Here is a 22,712-nt window from a genome sequence, read left to right as displayed (position 1 = left end):
CTATAACTTTGTAGTATAGTTTGAAATCAGGGCATGTGATACCTCCAGCTTTGTTCCTTTTTGTGTACTGTAGGTAGGGCCTAGTAGTGTGGTCCCTCTGGTCGCCATAGTCAGATGCTCCAAGAGTGTCTTCTGCGTGGGCTTGTGTGCCCTCCTTTGGTGGCTGGGCTGCAATTGCTGCAGACACACTGGTTTGTGAGCCTGATGCTTGGTGCAGCTGGCTGTCAGTTCTGGCCAGAACTGTTGCAGGTAGTCTAGTTTGCAGGGCTGGCCTTTGGGGCAGGAGATGTCTTGGTATGATGTTGGTGCTGGTGAGGGCACCCCCCACCAGGACTGGGAGGGCAAGAACCACTGCGGAGGGGTTCTGGTGCAGGCCAAGGGTGTCCACTGGGTCTGGTGGGATGTGGGGCTGCTTTGGAGGATTGCAGGCTGGGTCAGGTCCACAAGTAAACCTGGGGCAGGGCAAGTGGTGCTAGTAACTTAGAGGGGGGAAGTCAGAAATGACTCCTGCCAGTGCTGGGCCAGCTAGGTAGAAGATGAGCCAAAAACAGAAAACAAAATGAAACAAAAAAGTTGGCACCAGCAAGCTCCTCCATTCCTAGAGAAAGTTTCAATGAATTTCTTGTCCTTAGGCACACACCCTAAAATCAGTCAATGAATCTCCTTCACATATGACCCAGGCACTTTTCAAAGTCCTGCCTCTGTACTGGGTTTTAGAGTGAGTGAGTTTTTGCCTGTGCCCTCTAAGGATGGGCTCTCAGTTTCCTAAAACCCTCCAGCTCTCCCAGACATAAGTTTTGCTCATTTTCAAAGACAGACATTATGGAGGCTCATCCTTCCCATGCAGTTTCCCTGAACTGGGGAGCCTGATGTGGGGTTCGGAGCCCCTTGCTCCTCAGGGAGGACCTCTGAGGCTCTGATATCCCATCCACCTGTGGATTGACGCTCCAGGGGTGTAGGTTCCAGCCAGACCAAATCTTCCCTCCTCCTACCCATATCAGTGTAGCTTTTTTCTTTTCATCTTTAGTTGTAGAAAATTTTATCTGCTAGTCTTCAGGTCATTCTCAGAGACAGTTTCTCTATGTGTAGTTGTAATTTTGGTGTGTCAATGGAGCCCAGGATCTTCCTGCTTTGCCATCTTGTCCCCACCTTTTATTTCTTTATTTGTGATTTTTGTCTTTTTAATTTCCTGTAATACAAATTATTTTGTAACCATAAAATAAATATGAAACTATGAAAATTGAAGACAAATTTTTTATGGAGCAAAAGAGATATTGCCATCAATATATAATTATTAGGGAGCATAGAGAAAACACAGATAAAGAAATAATAATATATTGTACTAGACACTGGAGGAGAACAAGAATAAATTAAATGTGTTAAATATGCTGTGTATCATGGAAAAGAGGGAAATATATTTAAAAATGTAAATTTTTAGTGTATCATGTTGGTTAGAAACCAGTATGTAATAACTTTAATGTTTTCTTTTTTGCGATTTTCTCAATCTTTTGATAGAAGACAGTTTAAAATATTCAGACACGTATACAATAATTTTCTAATAAATTTTATAAGTATTAAACAGCTTGACAAATGTGAAAATGATTTGAATAGTATGAAGTACTATAAGTGCATTAATAGTCATTATACTTACCCTAAATCTCATTTTGATCATCTAAATATATTTTTTATGTCTCTAATGAACACATATAAATATCTTTGCATTAAACAAATTATTTGAAGACCACAAAAACTAATAGAAATAAGTGAAATAAATGTCTCATTAGAGGTCTAGGAAAACAGGACTCTTCCGGAGATAAAAGAAATTGGAAACTCCCTCCCTTGCAGTTGTCTTCTTACTAGCTTGAGCTAGAATTGTTAAATTTGAATCTATTTAAAATATTGTGCTTTCATGTCTTAAAAAATATATTTTTTAATGTTCTGTGCTGTATCTGGTTTTAAAATTCATATAAAAATTGTCATTTTGGCATGAATTTATATGCTTGAATAATACCTACTATATTACAAATGTTCTATTAGATATTGCAACTATAAAGATGACAAAAGCACATCCTACATCTTCAAATGGTTCACAACTTCTGCATACTATATACACCTCAACATATTTATAATTAGAAGATAATGTAAGTAAATCGATAGTAATATTCACAGAATATTATGGTAACAAGGAGAAAGACAGCTGTAGCCTGGGGATGGAAATGCCCTGGAGGTAGTTGTATGCAAGTCGCTAAATGTTGGAATTAGTATCTAAGATAGATGTAGGTTTGGGAATCACAAGCAAATTGATATTATTTAAAACCATGACGGTGATTAAGATCAAGGGTGGAAGATTTTAGAGTGAGAAGAGCAGAAAACAAGTATTATAAAGAACAACTTGTAAATGATGCATAAAGCAAGAGGATGCAAAAAACGAGAGAAAGAAAGAGTTTGGTGAGATAAGAGAAAAACACTGAGAGTGCAATGTCACATAATATAAGGTAGTATTAGGAGTTTTCAGTAGTGTCAACAGTGCTAGATCAGCAGAATTTTCAATAGCAGACTAACACAATGTTCAATTGTAATGTTATTAATAACTCGGAAAAATGTCGAAGATAGAACTAGGTTCCAACTCAATTAGAAATAAGTGGGAGGTTTGAAAGAGGAGACAAGCAAATGAAGACAACTCAAGTTTGCATGAAAATGGAGGAAACAGATAGGATGGCAATTACAGAATGTATAGGATCAAAGTAGTGTTGTCCTATTTTTTCATCACTCTTTACATTATTTTCCCTTTGGTTTCCTATTTCTTCTGGAATTTTCATTAATCTATATTTGATTCTCATTTTCTTTGAACTCTTGCTACCTTAATTTTCCTGAATGTTGAATCTACTATTCCTGTATCTTTTCTACAGAAATCTCAACTTGTCCTGAACAAGGTGTCGAATATCAACAAGAACTATGCACAAGCAATTAGTTCTCACTGCTGATATTTCAACTAAATTCTTTACTTACCAGTTTTAATAGAGCTCCTGTTCTTTTTTCTCCTGTGTGTGTCTGCCCATTATTAAGCAAGTTGCCAGCAAACTTATTCTATGTATTTATAAGTAAAATTTTTAGATGATTTCTTTGGATAGCTCATGTGTAATTGCACAGCACTGTGTTCCTTATAGTATATAATTTTTGAGTTCGTAGAATTTCAGAGGTACAAGCATGATGGTATATAGAAGTAATTAACTTTGCTTGGTAAATTTAGGAATCTAGACTTTTTCGAGGAATTCAATCAAATATTAATAGTAGGCTTGCAGCAGTACATAATCAGAACAGATTATGGAAAGAATTATAAAATATAGGCACTTAAAAGAGCTGGTTGAGCTCTAACTAGAAATATTGACTCACATACGAAGTTAGGACTAATATATATATATATATATATATATATTTTTTTTTTTTTGGTCACACTTGCAGCTGCACTTCTTTTCTCCTTTCCTACTCTTCCCTTCACTATATTCCTCTCTTTTTATATTTCTCCTCTCCTCATAAATATACATTTTTTAATCATCCAAAAAATAGAATTTAGTTATAAGAAGAGTACAGAGAGAAGAAAAGAACCTGTCCAAGGACAGGACTGAGCGTGAGGATTAAGCGATAATGTGATGATATGGAAAGGGCAATTCTCTAAGTCCTCAAAAATTTACAAGGTGTGTGACCAAGGCAAGTTATTTAACTTTCCTCAGCCTTAGTTCTCTTATTCATAAAATAGGGGAAATATTTTCTTAGAAGTGTCACTGTGCTTTCCCTCCCTACATCCCTACCTAATGCAAACTACCTTAACCAAATCCTCATCGGAGGAAGGAGAAATTTTTTGTGTGTCACACAAGTCTATTCCTGGCCACAGTTGTTTCAACCATGTATGGGCAAACCACTTAAAACTAGCCAATTCTAATCCAACCCATGACCTTCAGTTTGGAGCTAGAACAAAGATACTCTCACTGAAATTTGAAACAAGAAATACTAATTGGCAGACCCAGCTAGCTGGTAGTTTAGTAACTAAAATGTTCTAACAATGACTGGCATGGAGAAGACCCACAGTAACTAAAGCATGTGCATACCTAAACTATGAGAGAATAAATAGAAGGAGATTATAGTCAGCCATCTGAGAGTGGGGAAGAAAAACGGAAGACATTTGTAGTGGAGCAGTTAAAAAGGTTTCACAAATCCCTGTTGCTAAAGTCTATGAAGTTTCCTTGGACTTAGTTCTGTTCTCAAGTTCTAATGACCATGAGGCCCATTCCTATTATGATTCCAGTTCTTAGAATTCCATGATATATGATATTCTCTCTTGCAGTCACTTTTCCTCCACATCCTAACCCTTTTTCAGAATAATTTCACATGAATTAAAATTATCCTACATGTTACTTTACCTAGAACAGCCCCCCTTTCTAGATCTTCATTAAGGGTTTGTGTAAGATCAACTAAGTTTGTAAATTGATAGAAATCATTTTTAATGGTTTTAAAATATGAAACTATTTTCTGTTAAGTGATAGTTTCACATCTCTAAGTAAGGATTTATTATACTCATTGCCATTGTCTTTTCGTGGAATTCAAAGTATGGCTATTAATTCACCCATCTGTTTAACCAGTATTTATTGAGCACTATTAAGTCCCAGGCTATTCCCAGAACTAGAAATATAGCAGTGAACAGACAAACAAGGTCCCTGCTGTTAAGAAACTTGCATTATAATTAAATGGAACAGATTTAGATGGTGTCCTTGACTCGAATATCAACAAGAACTATAAAAATATGTCAGAAAAGTGAAGCAGATGATCTCATGGAATCACATTTTCAATATCCTTATAATTGTTTAGTTTCTCTTTCACCATAGGAAAAGGAAAGAGGTGTTTATTCCACTCACTTCTTAGTGAAGTAAACATTCACAAACCTTATTAAGATTTAATGAGTTTAACAGTTTTATTCATGGTAAGGAAATATTGATATTGCCCAATTTGTTATGTGGCCTATCAATTTGATTTTTTAGTAGTAGCTGTATTGACCTGGAACATGAGTTATGAGCAGTGATCTAACCAGCAATGTCACTTTGGATAAATCTAGTACTATCAATTTTGGTTTCTTTATTGTAAAATGAGGAGTTGGACTAAATGAAGATAACTTCCAGACCTAGCACTCTAAATATCTCAAAACAGATTGATTTACTTGGTCGTATTTCTTATTTCTTATGTTTTTCTATTGCTGGTGGTACAGCTGCATTTATCCACCCCATCCTTCTCCAAAAGCCCCAGTGAAAATAGAGACTAATTTGTGACTTGTCATCTCTTTTGTAGGTCTTTTAGTTTTGACCCTTTACTCCCAAATGTTGCCTTTAGGATGTTACTTAATTCCTCACACCATGAACATGGGCCAGCTCTACTTTATTCTCATGTCTCAGCTCCAAAAACACTAACCTGGTTCAAACCCAGTAGGCATCAACGTGACTCAAAAGGAAAGGCTAGTGAAAGACCACTAAAACCTTTAATTCACCTCATTGGTATCTAATTAGGTATTATAGAATTGGTATGTTTTAAGGCAATATTATACTGAGGCCTGTTACACAAGTCTGTGAATAATTCCCAGAAGTAATATGCATATGTATGGCTTTGGTCATAAGTGTTTCCACTTGAGTGGAAACTTGAGTATTTAAGCATTATCAGGTGGATTTTATCATCAGAAAATTAAAAAAGACTTTCAAAGTATGAATGTTAAGTAACACAAAACAACCAGAAAAAAAATAGAAGTAGAAATAAGGAAAATGTATACAAATTATGATTTAATTTCCCTACCACTTTCTGAATAGGGCGTGGGGTTATTTTTTTACTGGACACTGTACTATACTAGGTTTAATCCTACACTAGTCTTCGAAATTAAAATATAGGTATTCATAATATTCAAACACATCATTTATTAAAATTAAATGATGACGAAGGGTAGTTAGAAAATAAAATGTCAAAGAAGCAACAGGAAAAACTAAAGATAGTTTTTTAAAAACTGAAGTTAAAAAAAGGATTTATAATATCTCTTAAGTGTATGAAGTAATATTATTAAAGAATGAATTCAGTATCTCTGCTGAGTCCTTAATCATTGAATGAAAGAAAACATAAGCTAAATCTGGCATTATTTCAAATTCATATAGATGTGAAGGTTGTAAAACTCTGAAAGAATTTCCCAAATTTTAGGCCCAAGAAGTATTTTTTATGAGATATAGCTCAGAAGAATTCAATTAAACTTTGACATTTCACGGTTATCCGTGGTTTTTCACTACTAAAACAAGATATTTGTCCTACAGATCTCAGTTCATTGATGGCATTCTGGTTCCTAAATTTAAGGGCCTCCTAACTTCCATGATTTCTTATCTACATCTCAGACTGCTTTTCCTCCTTTGAGTTTATCTTGCTCTATGTGTTGATTCTTATGTTTTTGTGACTGACTTTTCCTAGATGATTTCAGCTATCTCCGTGGCTGAAATTACCATATCAAAACAGAAATATGCAGGTTTCTTCAGAGCTTCATATCCTCACTTGGTGCACATTTCCACTTGGTGTTTTACCATCAATGTAAGTGTAAAGTCTAAAAGGATACTTGTGGTTCCCTCCATGCCATTATCACATTCCAGAATTTATTTTCAAATTAGTATTATGCTTTCAATCTCACAAACAGAAAAACAAATGGATTCATCTTTTCTCAGTGATCCTCCCAAATCCAGACAAATTACCTAACATATTATTTTTTGAGTATTTATTTATTCTTTATTTTTTGGATTTTTAATTTAAAAAAATTGAAGTATAACTGACATATAACTATTAATTCTTCCTATATAACGTTTCTGACATTCTGTAATCTCCTTCCTCACTGTCACTAACTTTCTTTGCCTTGCACCAGGATTCTGCATTAGACTTCAAGTTACCTTCTTTATCTCCAGTTTCTTCAGCTGTCTCTTCAGCATTGCTATTCAGTGTGTGGTCTGGGAATTGGCAGTATTAGCATTATCTGGGAACTTGTTAGAAAGGCGAAATCTCAGGCTCTACTTGAGAACTTCTGAGTCTGAATTTGCGTTGTAGCAGGATCCCCAAGTGATTGGTGTGCACTTTAAAGTTTGAGAAGCTCTGTTGAGCATAACCATGTTATTTCTCTACTCATAAGGTCTTCAAAAAAATCACTGAATGATAGCATTAATTAAATTTAAAAGTATTACATTCTGCTTCTCAAAATGTAGTTCCCACTAATCACGTATACAAACCCTATACTTGGTTTTCTCATCATCCTTGAACCACTGTGTACATTCCAGTCCCTGTGTTTGGTCCATGTGGTTTACTTGTTGAGAATGGCCCCTAGTCACTTGTTTTTTCACACAGATCCAATCCATTCTGAAGGACCAATTCAAGATTCAGTTTTTAAAAACATTTTTATAGTTCTTATTATACAAATAAAATAACAAAAAATAATTTTATTAATACTGTATACACAAATGTATTTTATATTATTTATGTTTTCTTTAAATATATAGTCTATAATTCCAATTATATGGAAAGACTTTTGTAAGCTTATATCCTGGCATCTAGAAGAGATCTTTGCCATTCAGACCAGATGATTTCTAAAAATAGGTCTTTCTAGATGTGCTTAAAAATAACTGAGATTTATTTTTAATTTATAGCAATATTTGTGCAACAAAACTGGACAAGATTCTACAAAATGATGGTCAAAATTTGTTTAAACAGCACTCCCTGCTGTTTTCTTTCTCCATATAAGAAAAAGAATTTAACTTAATATAAATGTCAAAACATTTAAATGGGCAAGAATCTAATTATATGATTAAATATAATATTAACTTTCACCACCTATATTTAAAATAACACTTTATAATAAAATAGTTGTTTGGATATATTGTAACATTTAATAGGGAAATAATATCTTTCATAAATCGACAGAGACATATATCTACTTAAGCACCTAAGATGTTTAGTAGAAATTAAGCTTTATAACTAACACTTCTTGTTGTTAGTTAACATATATTATTAACCATATGACTCAACAATTTGTATTAGTCACAAATAAATTACGTTATTAGTATTTGAAGCACAAGACTCCTATGAATAAAAAGTAAAATAAATTTTGATATCAAAAGGAAAGCAAAAATTAATATACTTCTTTCTCACAAAAGAATTCTTCATTGTAATAATTCTTAACATTTTTTGTTTCAAACAGTTATGTAGTCAAATACTATAAAGTGATCTATAATTTTTCTAGTTATTTTCAAAGTAATTATATATGAAGTGTCTTTTTGATACTTTTTTTGATACTTTTTTATATTTGATACTCTCTTATTTTAAATATTAACTCCTATTTTAAATATTAACTCAAAGTTTTAAGGGATAATATGAACAGTCATACAAAGTAATAAACAATTGTATATCCCTTATAGTTTATAAAGCCCTTGCTTTGGATTGTTCAAGTGCTAGAATCTGCCTTTGGCTTTAATGAAGCCCAGAATTTCCTTTGTTATAAATTCTTTTTTAAGCATGTTATTGCTCTAATTTGTCATGCTGTTTTAATTTAGTTAAGTGCGTTTCACACTAGTTTACCTGTTGTTCATAAGAGGTGACTTTGTCAAGGCATCTGGAAGAATATGACCACAGTTCTAGACTGGAAACATGGCTAGTGATGAGCCTTCAAATGATGCACCATCTAGAAACATTAGAAGGGCTGATAATGCAATCTAATGAAAGTCTAAGTTGACCTATCTGTCCTGTAACTGATCCTGGGATTTGGGTCATGAATGTGCATTAGATAAAATTATCCCAATCTTTTTTAACTTTCTTCCCTAAAGACCACTACCAGTCAGACTCTCTGGGAATGTCTTTTAGTTCCTAGGCACTGAGGGGTGTTGGGGCTGATGTCAGGATGAATGTTGTATGATGCCCAATTCATGGTACCATCCTTAAAGGAACTTGCTTTCTCCTAGAGAGAGTAAGACATAAACACAAAAAACAAAACTACAAGACAATGTGATGAGTTATATTTTAGATTAAAATTCATAGTAGTTACCAAGCATTAAGTAAAGAAACACTGTTTCATCTGGGTGACTAAGTAAGGTTTTATAAAGGAGCTGGCATTTGACTTAAACTTTAATAAAGAAATTTTTGACATTCAGATGAGTATAGGATGAAAGCCATCCAAAAGAAAGGGAGATGAAACAATAAAATAGAGGAAAGTTAAAGGAAGAAACAGTACAGGATTCATCCACATTTGTGGAATGGAGAATAATCATTGACTAACATATAGACCACATAAGGTTTAGAGAAGGCAATAGTGGGTTGGAATTATACCATATGCGGGCTTAAAATGAGCTTGAACTTTACAGAATAGATCATAAAAAGACTAAAAATGCTTTCTGAATATATATTTTAATGATAATGTTAATGGCTTGTTCTTTCCTTTTTGAATTGAAGGTAAAATACATTTGAATCAGAGCATCAAAAACTATATAAAATACTCAGGCTTGAAAGGATTTCATAAATCATTTTGTCAAAATATTCATTTATATTTGGGTAAACTAGATTCCAAAGACCTTGAATAACTTCTACAAGGTCAAAGAGCTATTTCTATTTGTTTTAACTAGAAATCACACATAGTTCTTATAGTTATTTCGATTGTGTCAATAATTCTAACACTAGAATGCAGTCAGCTCTATTGAGAAGAGAGTCTATGATTTGGATAATCAGTTTGTTTCAAAAGATTGATTTGAACTATTATGATTTTTCTCCTGTATATAATTATATTTCATTTAAAGTTAGTTTTAGAGAAAATTGCCATGAATTTAAAAAAGTATAAACATCATCATTTCCTCCTTCCTTTAGTGGTCTTCTCATACACTGTTATCATGCAATATAACATTTAGCCCTTCTATCACTTTTTTTAAATTGATGTTCAACAAATTTCTGAAGACAAAATGAACTCTTTGTTCTCTCTTGGACATAACCAGACATAGTCCTGAAGGGAAGGTAGGGCCTCAAATCTTTTGCCTTTTCAGGTGAGATAAATTTGGATGTATATGACTCATTTCCTAAGAATTTAGACCTTTTTTTAAAAAACATTCAATATGGTGGAGGTATTATACAAGGGTAGGAAGAGAAAAAACTGAAAGAAAGATAAGATCAGCATATCACCTTGATTTCTGTCAACCTCAGAGATCCACTATCAAGCTCTCTGGCTCACATGACATAGACCTCTTCCTAGATTTCTGGCACGATGGTTATGATCCTGCCAACATATATGATGCCTTTTTTAATATATAACCACATTTAACTTTTATTTATTCTATATATTCCTCAGCAAAATTAAGTACAACTACGGGCAGAAGGTAAGGTGCTATCTGCCTCTAGCAAGGAGAAGTGGGCTACTTCATCTGGCCTGGAGTGTTTAGGGGAAGATATACATAAGGGGTTTCAAGTTTCCCAGACAAATCCTCTCCAATTTTCTCATTCTAGTTATCAGAGTTCCATGCCTTTTCTACTAGGGCCATGGCTTTAACATAAGAGGAGTCATGACTGAGAAGCCAGTCAGCTTTGAAATTCTCCCAGACTTAGGATTTTCTACTCAGTCTGCCCTCCAGTTGCTGGAAATAGAGGCCTTTTCATTTTCAAAATACAACGTGGGGTTGACTTTCTTAACCCTGTCCTTTTTATTTAAGGTTTTTAGAGCAACTCATAATATCAGTTATTTCTTGAAATAAGGTGACCATGGTTATTTATAAGTCTGCATTTGAGAATTCCATTATCTGAGGTCTGTATAAGTCTAATGTTGCTGTCTCATGAATCTTCTGGTTCTTTGTTATGCATCTTTCTTTCTTTAACTGCCTGGTCATCTTTGCCTGATTATGGTTAGTGCCTTAGAAATTTGGAGGTACCTTGACACCAGAGTTAAGTATATCCTTTTCCAGAGAGGAATTGCATTTGCTTCTGCTTTTTGTCTGAGGGGAACTAACTGTTGGAGGTGACAGTTAAAGAAGTTCATGGATTGCAGTTCCTTGAATATCCCAAAATATGTAGCTGGGGTGAAAAGTTACCACACCATTGTTCTATGGACATTATGTCTCAAAAATATGTTTCCTTTCCTTTCTATTCTCCTGCAGACTTTCCTACTTTCTTCTGGGATTAGGGCAGTAGTTACGTTTAGGTCTGCTTTGATCTTTTCCTGTGATTGTAGCTTTTCCATCCCAGCTTAACATGAAGGAGGTTTTCTTTAAGACTCTCAACATCGGTCAAGACCTGAGATTTTACTTCTTTCAGTACAGCAGATGAACCAAAACTTAAATGTTATATATTGGCCAATGCCTTCAAAATCATTGGTGCTCTGATATTGCACTTTCATCTATCACAAACTTTCAAACAAAATTGACCTGAGAGCTCAACACTGTACTTTTTAATTCTGTAATTTAATTAATAAGGTTTCAAAATATTTACACATTATTTTTAGAGAATGGGTTTATGTGGATAGTACTTTAGAAACAGAAAAGTCCTTCAGAAACAGAAAAAAGTAAATTAGAGTGAAGAATATTTTAAAATATCATGGAAAATCATGATACTGAGAGTCTAGTTTAATAATTTTATACATTTCATTTTCTCCATGTGTGACTTTTCTCCTGTCATGTACAGTGATATGATATGTCTGAAATCATGCAGAAGAAAGTTAGATTTTATTTAAGATTGGGATTTTGCCAGAACATGTGTGTTTAAAACATATAATGAAAAGGGGTTTGGGATATTTCCAAGAGAATGGTTTTCTTTGACAGTATTTTTCATGAGTAAGCTGAATAACCTTATAAATTATAAATATGTCATATGAATAATTTATTTTAATGAGAGACACAAAGTACATTCAAGTTTATGTGCAAAAAAAAAAAATCATGTGTTGATTCAATCAGCCAATAAATCAAATACTATCTTTAAAGGATTTTGAAATAACTTAAACTGTGAAAATGAACACTGCTGAACCAGAAAGTTAGTGTGATGTAGCTGGCATGAATTAGAATGCAAGTTCAAGAACTAGTGTTAAACTATGTCCAGTAAAATAAGACCCCAATAACAAGAAAAATTGGAGAGAGAATTATAAATAGGCCCTTAACTTATTTAAGATTCACTACAAAGTGCATTCCAGTAGGAACCACTGCTTTCCCCACCCCCTGCCTCTTTTCAATCCATTTCTAACTCTACATCAGTTCCTTCCTGTGAGAATGCTAAGGAAGGGAATCATCCAAATTTCTGGTAAGACATACAAGAGAGTGAAGAAGAAAAAGTGTCAAGGAGGAGGGGTAATTAAAGCAAGGCCTTGAAATTGGGTAAAATTTCACAGAGACAGAGGAGCACTGCAGACCTAAGAGTAAGCAAAGAAATAGTTTGAAGGAAGCTTGAAGGGCGTCCAGAGTCTGGTATAGAGTCCGATTCCATGCCCATAGCCACCAGCTCAGTTCAGGTTGCCATCCTTGCTATCATCCTGGCTATCACCATATCTGATTATGACCCCGAGTTTCCTGCATAAAATATGTTCAACATAGTGTCACCAAAATAATCTTCCTGTCTGATTATGTAACTCACTTTCCTACAAGAAGGCAGGAACCTTCCACTATTCCTCTCTGTATAGAGATTGCTGTGTATAGGCTTTAAACACCTTGAAAAAATGTAAACTCATTTAGAGGAAAGAACTATATGAATGAATGAATGGATAGAGAGGCAAAACCTATTCAAAATATGTTGGTGATGGAAAGCTTTTGCCCACATAAAACTTCTTTATCAAAACAGAGTATGACTGTTGGATAGATGAGAGATTTTGTCAATGGTACAAATTTTTTAAAAGTATACTTTTTATCTAGACATATAAAACAATCAAATAATGTTTTTATTTTGATATCTGAATACTCAGTAATATTTAAAAGTTCTATAAATTAAAATTTGTCTTCCTTTTTTGATTTAGATAGGAGATGGTTTGGGGGAAAGATAAAGGAAAGAGACCAAACTAGGGCAAAATAAGATAGAGAGATAAGAAGGAGGTAGAGAAGAAAAGAAAAGGTGCCCACAGAAGAGAAATATACAGGGCTAATGTGTTAAGAGAGAAAGACACCACATGGAGACAGATATGGAAATGGAGATAATGAAACAGGGGGGAGGAAAGAAGACACAGAATTTTATAGAGAAGGAAAGGAGATAAGACATGAAGATCTATATAGAATGAAATAAACCAAGAAGATATTATGGGATAAGATTTAGTCAAGGTGAACTTTTATTTTCACATACTGCCCATCCTTAGATTTTGTTGCTTTGACAGTCTAATTAACTGGGTAAGAAAAATGGAATTTAACACACAGTAAGGAGAATTTTGAGAAATAAATATGATGAGACTGACAAGAAAAATGGAATGTGACTATTAAAATTATGAAAACATTTTTTCTTACCAGCAGTTTGAGAACAAGGAGCAATAATAATTTCTATAATCCTTGCATGTAAAGTATTGTAAAGGTCTTTGTCTGCTCAGAGCCTGTGTATGTGTCATTCTCTCTTACAGACTTCTACCCTAACTCTTCCTCTGGGAACAGATACTACACTGCCCATCCAACTCTTGGATTACCTGTTCACTAGCCTTGTCTTTTCCTTTCTTTTACAGTTTCCTTTTTCCTGATATCAACCCACTCTCGGGGATGCCTTGTCCTGAGGTATTATGCAGCTCTCATTTTGAGGAGAAAATGAAGAAGAGGCAATATATAAGAAAGTAATGGCTGAGAATTTACCAGAAATGATGAAAACATATAAATCCACAAATATAGGAAGTAAGGTATATCACAGTAAAGCTATCTTTATAAAAAGAAGAATGAATGAAGACATTTTTCCAGCAAGAAAATTTTTGCAACATCATTAGAAAGAACTTTGCTAAAATAACTTCTACATACGTACTTCAAGAGAAAAGAAAATGATTACTGAAGGAAAATGAGGGGTGCGAGACAGAATGGTGATCAAAGAGAAGACCAAATATGAAGGTAAGACTAAACAGTGATTTACACTAAGAATTATAGTACCTAATTTATAAAATTAAAAGAAGTCAGAACTAAATATTGGATAATTAAGTGCATAGACAAGCATAATTTCTGTTTCATAGAAAGTCAAGAAATTATGGTTGAGTTAACTGCAATAAGTAAAATTAATAAAAGAACAACAACAACACACACACAAAATAATTGCAAGCTTCTGGAGACAAAAACTCATAACCACTACTGTATAATATTCTCTCTGGCATCAGATATCTGATTAATAACTCTGGATGGCAGAAAACTATAGAACAATGGTTCCAGAAGTATTAGGGAAAATGACTATGAATGTAGGACACTGTCTCTAGGCAATTCATAAATCCAGTGTGAAGGCAGAATACTGACATTTTTTTAATTCAAGGACTCATAAAATTGACTCTTCACCCAGTTGTTTTTAGACATTACTTGGGGACGAGCTACTATAAAACAAGGAGAAAATTAAGAAGGAAAAAACCCAAAGATGTGGAATCAGGAAATTAGACACCAACCCAGGACTGCAGAGACAGGAAGTCATAGGACCACATCTCTGACGTAGGACCAGAAAGGTACTACCCCAGATTGGGGCAGAGGGAAATAGAGTTCCAGAAGTGTTATTACTGGAGAAAAACAGGTCTAAAGGCACTAAGTAAGTGTTTCTCAACCTTCTTCATGTCGTATTATATGTAAGAAATATTTATATTTATACAACCTGGTAAGGTAACTTGGTGACACTGATCAGAGAGATGAGGGCATCTCTGTACATCTGTAACCTATTTTTCTCACTTGCTGTGCATTGGAAATTGTTTGGGAAGCTTTTCAATAGGTTTTCAAAGATGAATAGACTTGAGGTTACATAGAAGGTACATTATCTTATCAAAAAAAGGTTGCGGAGAAATGAGAAACACCAGGAAAAGCTAATCCCAATACAAGAATTTCATGGTCCAAATATGAAGCATACTAAAATGTGGGCATAATTTTAAACAACTGATAAACTGACAAAAAAATAATCAACATGGTCTTAATGTTGGCTATATTATACGTTGAGTGATCCAGAAGTCATGATATTGAAACACTAGAAAAGAAAACATTATTTTAAAATACAACTCAGATTGCAGTTAATAACTTTACAAAATCATAATAATACACATGAAGTTCATTAGTTTCCCACTTTTAGATCATAGAACAGAATATAAATTGTATTATTTTTGAGCATAAACTAATGTGCTGAAGACAGAGGTAGTAGGTATAATGAGAAGAAAAAGTAAAAAGATTAGGAGTAAGGTATCCCCATCTAATCTAGATGGGAACTTGATGATAATTGATGAAGTATGAAAAAAATATGTAAGTACATTATATAAAGTTGCACAGCTAAGCAATAAAATGAATAATTATCAAATTGTCAAAATATTGGGAGAAGGGGATGGTCAGAGGTAGAGGATAACTTAAGCAATCAAAATCCTTAGTTTCCATGGTGGTGAGTTAATAAAGTAACATTTACATTCCATGTAAGAAATTGGAGAATATATATAAAGATAATCTGAAATGAGAACTAATTAAAAGATTATATTTCTTTACATTGGAATAGGGATGAAGTGGTGACAAGGGTGCAAGAATTACTATTTTTCTTTGTTTCTTTATGTGAACGTGTGACATGTTATTTTGAATGAAGTACTTAACGTTAATCTGAAAAATATCCTCAGAAAATACATTTAAGCTTTTTCAATCATGTGGTATACAGAAACATTCAAAGATTGCTAAAGCTGAGAACAGTGGGAAATTTGTTGTATGTTTTCGTAAGCTCCTATTATTCTTGCAGAGAAATGCCAATCAGTTTAAATATTCATTGCAAAGTTCAGAACTTTCCAAACATCTTTTTCTTAAATTTTATTTACTTATTAACTGTTTGGCATACCAAGAATTTTTTTAACGTCTTTATTAGAGTATAATTGCTTTACAATGGAGTGTTAGTTTCTACTTTATAACAAAGTGAATCAGCTATACACATACATATATCCCAGTATCCCCTCCCTCTGTGTCTCCCTACCACCCTCCCTATCCCACCCCTCTGGGTGGACACAAAGCGCCGAGCTGATCTCCCTGTGCTATGCGGCTGCTTCCCACTAGCAATCTATTTTACATTTGGTAGTGTATATATGTCCATGCTACTCTCTCACTTCGTCCCAGCTTATCCTTCCCCCTCCATGTCTCCTCAAGTCCATTCTCTATGTCTGCGTCTTTATTTCTGTCCTGCCCCCTAGCTTCTTCAGAACCATTTTTTTTTTTTTAGATTCCAAATATATGTGTTAGCATACAGTATTTCTTTTTCCCTTTTTCACTTACTTCACTCTGTATGACAGCCTCTAGTCCATCCACCTCACTACAAATAACTCAATTTCGTTTCTTTTTATGGCTGAGTAATACTCCATTGTATATATGTACCACATCTTCTTTATACATTCACCTGTTGATGGATGCTTAGTTTGCTTCCATGTCCTGGCTATTGTAAATAATGCTGCAATGAACATTGTGGTACATGACTATTTTTGAATTACGGTTTTCTCAGTGTATATGCAAAGTTGTGGGATTGCTGGGTCGTATGGTAGTTCCATTTTTAGTTTTATAACGAACCTGCATACTGTTCTCCATAGTGGCTGTATCAATTTACATTCCCAACAACAAAGCAAGAGGGTTCCCTTCCTCCAAATCCTCTCCAGCATTTATTATTTGTATATTTTTTGATGATGGCCATTCTGACTGGTGTGAAGTGATACCTCATTGTAGTTTTCATTTGCATTTCTCTAATGATTAGTGATGTTGAGCATACTTTCATGTGTTTGTTGGCAATCTATCTTCTTTGGAGAAATCTCTATTTAGGTCTTCTGTCCATTTTTGGATTGGGTTGCTTTTTTTTTGATATTGAGCTGCATAAGCTGCTTCTAAATTTTGGAGATTAATCCTTTGTCAGTTGCTTCATTTGCAAATATTTTCTCCCATTCTGAGTGTTGTCTTTTTGTCTTATTTATGGTTTCCTTTGCTGTGCAAAAGCTTTTAAGTTTCACTAGGTTCCATTTGTTTATCTTTGTTTTTATTTCCACTTCTCTAGGAGGTGGGTCAAAAGGATCTTGCTGTGATTTATGTCATAGAGTGTTCTGTCTATGTTTTCCACTAAGAGTTTTATAGTGTCTGGCCTTACATTTAGGTCTTTAATCCATTTTGAGTTTATTTTTGTGTATGGTGTAAAGAAGTGGTCCAATTTCATTCTTTTACATGTAGCTGTCCAGTATTCCCAGCACCACTTATTGAAGAGGCTGTCTTTTCTCCATTGTATATTCTTGCCTCCTTTATCAAAGATAAGGTGACCATATGTGCATGGGTTTATCTCTGGGCTTTCTATCCTGTTCCATTGATCTATATTTCTGGTATTGTGCCAGTACCATACTGTCTTGATTACTGTAGCTTTGTAGTATAGTCTGAAGTCAGGAAGCCTGATTCCTCCAGCTCCATTTTTCTTTCTCAAGATTGCTTAGGCTATACAGGGTCTTTTGTGTTTCCATACAAATTGTGAAATTTTTTGCTCTAGTTCTGTGAAAAATGCCATTGGTAGTCTGGTACGGATTGCATTGACACTGTGGATTGCTTTGAGTAGTATAGTCATTTCCACAATGTTGATTCTTCCAGTCCAAGAACATGGTATATCTCTCCATCTGTTTGATTCATCTTTAATTTCTTTCATCAGCGTCTTACAGTTTACTGCATACAGGTCTTTTGTCTCCTTAGGTAAGTTTATTCCTAGGTATTTTATTCTTTTTGGTGCAATGGTAAATGGGAGTGTTTCTTAAATTTCTCTTTTAGATTTTTCAACATTAGTATATAGGAATGCAAGAGATTTTTGTGCATTAATTTTGTATCCTGCTACTTTACCAAATTCATTGATTAGCTCTAGTAGTTTTCTGGTAGCATCCTTAGGATTCTCTATGTATAGTATCATGTCATCTGCAAACAGTGACAGTTTTACTTCTTTTCTGATTTGGATTCCTTTTATTTCTTTTTCTTCTCTGATTGCTGTGGCTAAAACTTCCAAAACTGTGTTGAATAATAGTGGTGAGAGTGGGCAACTTGTCTTGTTCCTGATCTTAGTGGAAATGGTTTCAGTTTTTCACCATTGAGAATGATGTTGCTGTAGGTTTGTCATATATGCCCTTTATTATGTTGAGGTAAGTTCCTTCTATATATGTGGCCATATATGGCCACTTTCTGGAGGGTTTTCATCATAAATCTGTGTTGAATTTTGTCAGAAGCCTTTTCTGCATCTATTGAGACGATCATATGTTTTTTTTCCTTCAGTTTGTTAATATGGTTTATCACATTGATTGATTTGCATATATTCATGAATCCTTGCATTCCTGAGATAAAACCCACTTGATCCTGGTGTACGATCCTTTCAATGTGCTGTTCGATTCTGTTTGCTAGTATTTTGTTGAGGATTTTTGCCTCTATGTTCATCAGTGTTATTGGCTTGTAGTTTTCTTTCTTTGTGACATCTGTGTCTGGTTTTGGTATCAGGGTGATGGTGGCCTCAGGGAATGAGTTTGGGAGTGTTTTCCCTCTGCTATATTTTAGAAGAGTTTGAGAAGGATGGGTGTTACCTCTTCTCTAAATGTTTGATAGAATTAGCCTGTGAAGCCATCTGGTCTTGGGCTTTTGTTTGTTGGAAGATTTTTAATCACAGTCTCAATTTCAGTGCTTGTGATCGGTGTTTATATTTTCTGTTTTTTCCTGGTTCAGTCTCAGAGGTTGTGCTTTTCTAAGAATTTGTCCATTTCTTCTAGGTTGTCCATTTTATTGGCATATAGTTGGTCATAGCAATCTCTCATGATCCTTTGTATTTCTGCAGTGTCAGTTGTTATTTCTCCTTTTTCATTTCTAATTCTATGGAGTTGAGTCCTCTCCCTTTTTTTCTTGATGAGTCTGGCTACTGATTTATCAATTTTGTTGATTTTTCAAGGAACCAGCTTTACTTTAATTGATCTTTGCCATCGTTTTCTTCATTTCTTTTTCTTTTACTTCTGATCTGATCTTTATGATTTCTTTCTTTATGCTAACTTTGGGGGGTTTTTTGTTCTTCTTTCTCTAGTTGCTTTTGTGTAAGTTTAGGTTGTTTATTTGAGATGTTTCATGTTTCTTGAGGTAGCATTTTATTGTTATAAACTTCCCCCTTAGAACTGCTTTTGCAATATCCCATAGATTTTGGGTCATCATGTTTCCATTGTCAGTTGTTTCTAGGTATTTTTTTATTTCCTCTTTGATTTCTTCAGTGATCTCTTGGTTATTAAGTAGCGTCCAGTGTAGCCTCCATGTGTTTGTATTTTTACAGGTTGTTTTTCCTGTAATTGATATCTAGCCTCATAGCGTTGTGGTCAGAAAAGATACTTGATGTGATTCAACTTTCTTAAATTTACCAAGGCTTGATTTGTGACCCAAGATATGATCTATCCTGGAGAATGTTCCATGAGCACTTGAGAAGAAAGTGTATTCTGTTGTTTTTGGATGGAATGTCCTATAGATATCAATTAAGTCCATCTTGTTTAATGTATCATTTAAAGCTTGGGTTTCCTTATTTATTTTCATTTTGGATGATCTGTCCTTTGGTGAAAGTAAGGTGTTAAAGTCCCCTACTATTATTGTGTTACTGTCAATTTCCCCATTTATGGCTGTTAGCATTTGCCTTATGTGCTGAGTTGGCTCCTATGTTGGGTGCATAAATATTTACAATTGTTATATCTTCTTCTTGGATTGATCCCTTGATCATTATGTAGTGTCCTTCTTTGTCTCTTGTAATAGTCTTTATTTTAAAGTCTAGTTTGTCTGGTTTGAGAATAGCTACTGCAGCTTTCTTTTGATTTCCACTTGCATGGAATATCTTTTTCCATCCCCTCACTTTCAGTCTGTATGTGTCCCTAGGTCTGAAGTGGGTCTCCTGTAGACAGCATATATATGGGTATGTTTTTGTATCCATTCAGCCAGTCTCTGTCTTTTGGTTGGAGCATTTAATCCATTTACATTTAAGGTAGTTGTTGATATGTATGTTCGTCTTACCATTTTCTTAATTGTTTTGGGTTTGTTTTTGTAGGTCTTTTCCTTGTGTTCCCTGCCTAGAGAATTCCTTTAGCATTTCTTGTAAAGCTGGTTTGGTGGTGCTGAATTTTCTTAGCTTTTGCTTGGCTGTAAAGGTTCTAATTTCTCTGTCGAATCTGAATGAGATCCTTGCTGGGTAGAGTAATCTTGATTGTAGGTTTTTCCCTTTCATCACTTTAAAATAAATATGTCCTGCCACTCCCTTCTGGCTTGCAGAGTTTTTGCTGAAAAATCGGCTGTTAAACTTATGGGGATTCCCTTCTATGTTGTTTGTTGCTTTTCCCTTGCTGCTTTTAATATTTTTTCTTTGTATTTAATTTTTGATAGTTTGATTAATATGTGTCTTTGCATGTTTCTCCTTGGATTTATCCTTTATGGAACTCCCTGTGCTTCCTGGACTTGATGGACCATTTCATTTCCCATATTAGGGAAGTTTTCAACTGTAATATGTTCAAATATTTTCTCAGTCCCTTCTTTTTTTCTCTTCTCCTTTGGAACCCCTATAATTCGAACGTTGGTGCATTTAATGTTGTCCCAGATGTCTCTGAGATTGTCCTAAATTCTTTTCACTCTTTTTTCTTTATTCTGCTCTGTGGTAGTTATTTCCACTATTTTATCTTCCAGGTCACTTATCCATTCTTCTGCCTCAGTTATTCTGTTATTGTTCCTTCTAGAGAATTTTTAATTTCATTTATTGTGTTGTTCATCCTTGTTTGTTTGCTGTTTAGTTCTTCTAGGTCCCTGTTAAAGGTTTCTTGTATTTTTTCCAATCTATTTCCAGGATTTTGGATCATCTTTACTATCATTACTCTGAATTCTTTTTCAGGTACACTGCCTATTTCCTCTTCATTTGTTTGTTCTGGTGGGTTTTTACCTTGCTCCTTCATCTGCTGTGTATTTGTCTGTCTTCTCATTTTGCTTAACTTACTATGTTTGGGGTCTCCTTTTCGCAGGCTGCAAGTTCGTAGTTCCAGTAATTCTTTGTGTTTGCCCCCAGTGGGTAAGGTTTGTTCAGTGGGTTGTGTAGGCTTCCTGGTGGATTGGACTAGTTCCTGTGTTCTGGTGGGTGAGGCTGGATCTTGTCTTTCTGGTGAGCAGGACCACGTCCAGTGTTGTGTTTTGGGGTGTCTGTGAACTTATTATAATTTTAGGCAGCCTCTCTGCTAATGGGTGGGGTTGTGTTCCTGTCTTGCTAGTTGTTTGGCATAGGGTGTCCAGCACTGTAGCTTGCTGGTCGTTGAGTGGAGCTGGTTCTTAGTGTTGAGATGGAGATCTCTGGGAGAGCTTTCACCATTTGATATTCTGTGGAGCTGGAGGTGTCTGGTGGTCCAATGTCCTGATCTCGGCTCTCCCACCTCAGTGGCTCAGACCTAACACCAGGCCGGAGCACCAAGACTGTCAGCCACATGGCTCAGAAGAAATGGGAGAAAAAAAAGAAAGAAAGAAAAAAATAAAATAAGATAAAGTTATTAAATATAAAATAAAAAATATTATTAAAAATAAATAAGCAATACAAAAAAAGAAATGAGAGCAACCAAAGAAAATCCACTAATGACAATAAGTGCTAAAAGCTATTCTAAAAAAAAAAAGAAATAGACAGGACCCTAGGACAAATGGTAAAAGCAAAGCTATACAGATAAACTCACACAAAGAAGTGTACACATGCACACTCACAAAAAGAGAAAAAGAAAAAGAAAAAAATATATAAAAAAGGAAGAGAGCAACCAAATCAATAAACAAATCAACCAATGATAATAAGCTCTAAATACTAAACTAAGATTAACATAAAAGGAGAAACAAATTAGATGCAGCAAGCAAACCCCAAGTCTACAGTTGCTCCTAAAGCCCACCACCTCAATTTTGGGATGATTTATTGTCTATTCAGGTATGCCAGAGATGCAGGGTACATCAGGTTGATTGTGGAGATTTAATCCACTGCTTCTGAGGGAGCTGGGAGAAAGTTCCCTTTCTTTTCCTTGTCCACACAGCTCCTGGGGTTTCAGCTTTGGATTTGGCGCTGCCTCTGTGTGTAGGTTGCCTGAGGGCATCTGTTCCCTCGCTCGGACAGGACGGGGTTATAGTAGCAGCTGATTAGGGGGCTCTGGCTCACTCAGGCCAGAGGGAGGGAGGGGTATGCAATGTGGGACGAGCCTGTGGTGGCTGAGGCTGGCGTGATGTTGCACCAGCCTGATGTGCACTGTGTGTTTTCCCAGGGAAATTGTCCCTGGATCACGGGAATTTGGCAGTGGCAGTCTGCACAGGCTCCTGGGAGGGGAGGCGTGAATAGTAACCTGTGCTTGCACACAGGCTTCTTGGTGGCTGCAGTAGCAGCCTTAGCATTTCATGCCCATCTCTGGTGTCCGTGTTGATAGCTGTGGCTCGTGCCGGCCTCTGGAGCTTGTTTAGGTGGTGCTCTGAATCCTCTCTCCTTGCGCACCCCGAAACAATGATCTCTTGCCTCCTAGGCAGTCCCAGGTT

General features: G+C 35.1%; 1 long non-coding RNA gene across 2 annotated transcripts in view; it reads left to right on the top strand.

Annotated features, from left to right (window-relative positions):
- Positions 1-22,712, top strand: part of LOC132597795 (uncharacterized) — a 319,492-nt gene that overhangs the window by 263,373 nt on the left and 33,407 nt on the right. For both annotated transcript variants that reach the window (XR_009565121.1, XR_009565122.1), the window contains exon 6: positions 13,703-14,072. This is a non-coding gene — a long non-coding RNA (uncharacterized lncRNA). The remainder of the gene's footprint in view (positions 1-13,702; positions 14,073-22,712) is intronic.

This window comes from Globicephala melas, chromosome 9 (assembly GCF_963455315.2).
Source record: "Globicephala melas chromosome 9, mGloMel1.2, whole genome shotgun sequence".
NCBI classification, from domain to species: domain Eukaryota; kingdom Metazoa; phylum Chordata; class Mammalia; order Artiodactyla; family Delphinidae; genus Globicephala; species Globicephala melas.
This window is presented reverse-complemented; position numbering and strand designations above follow the sequence as displayed.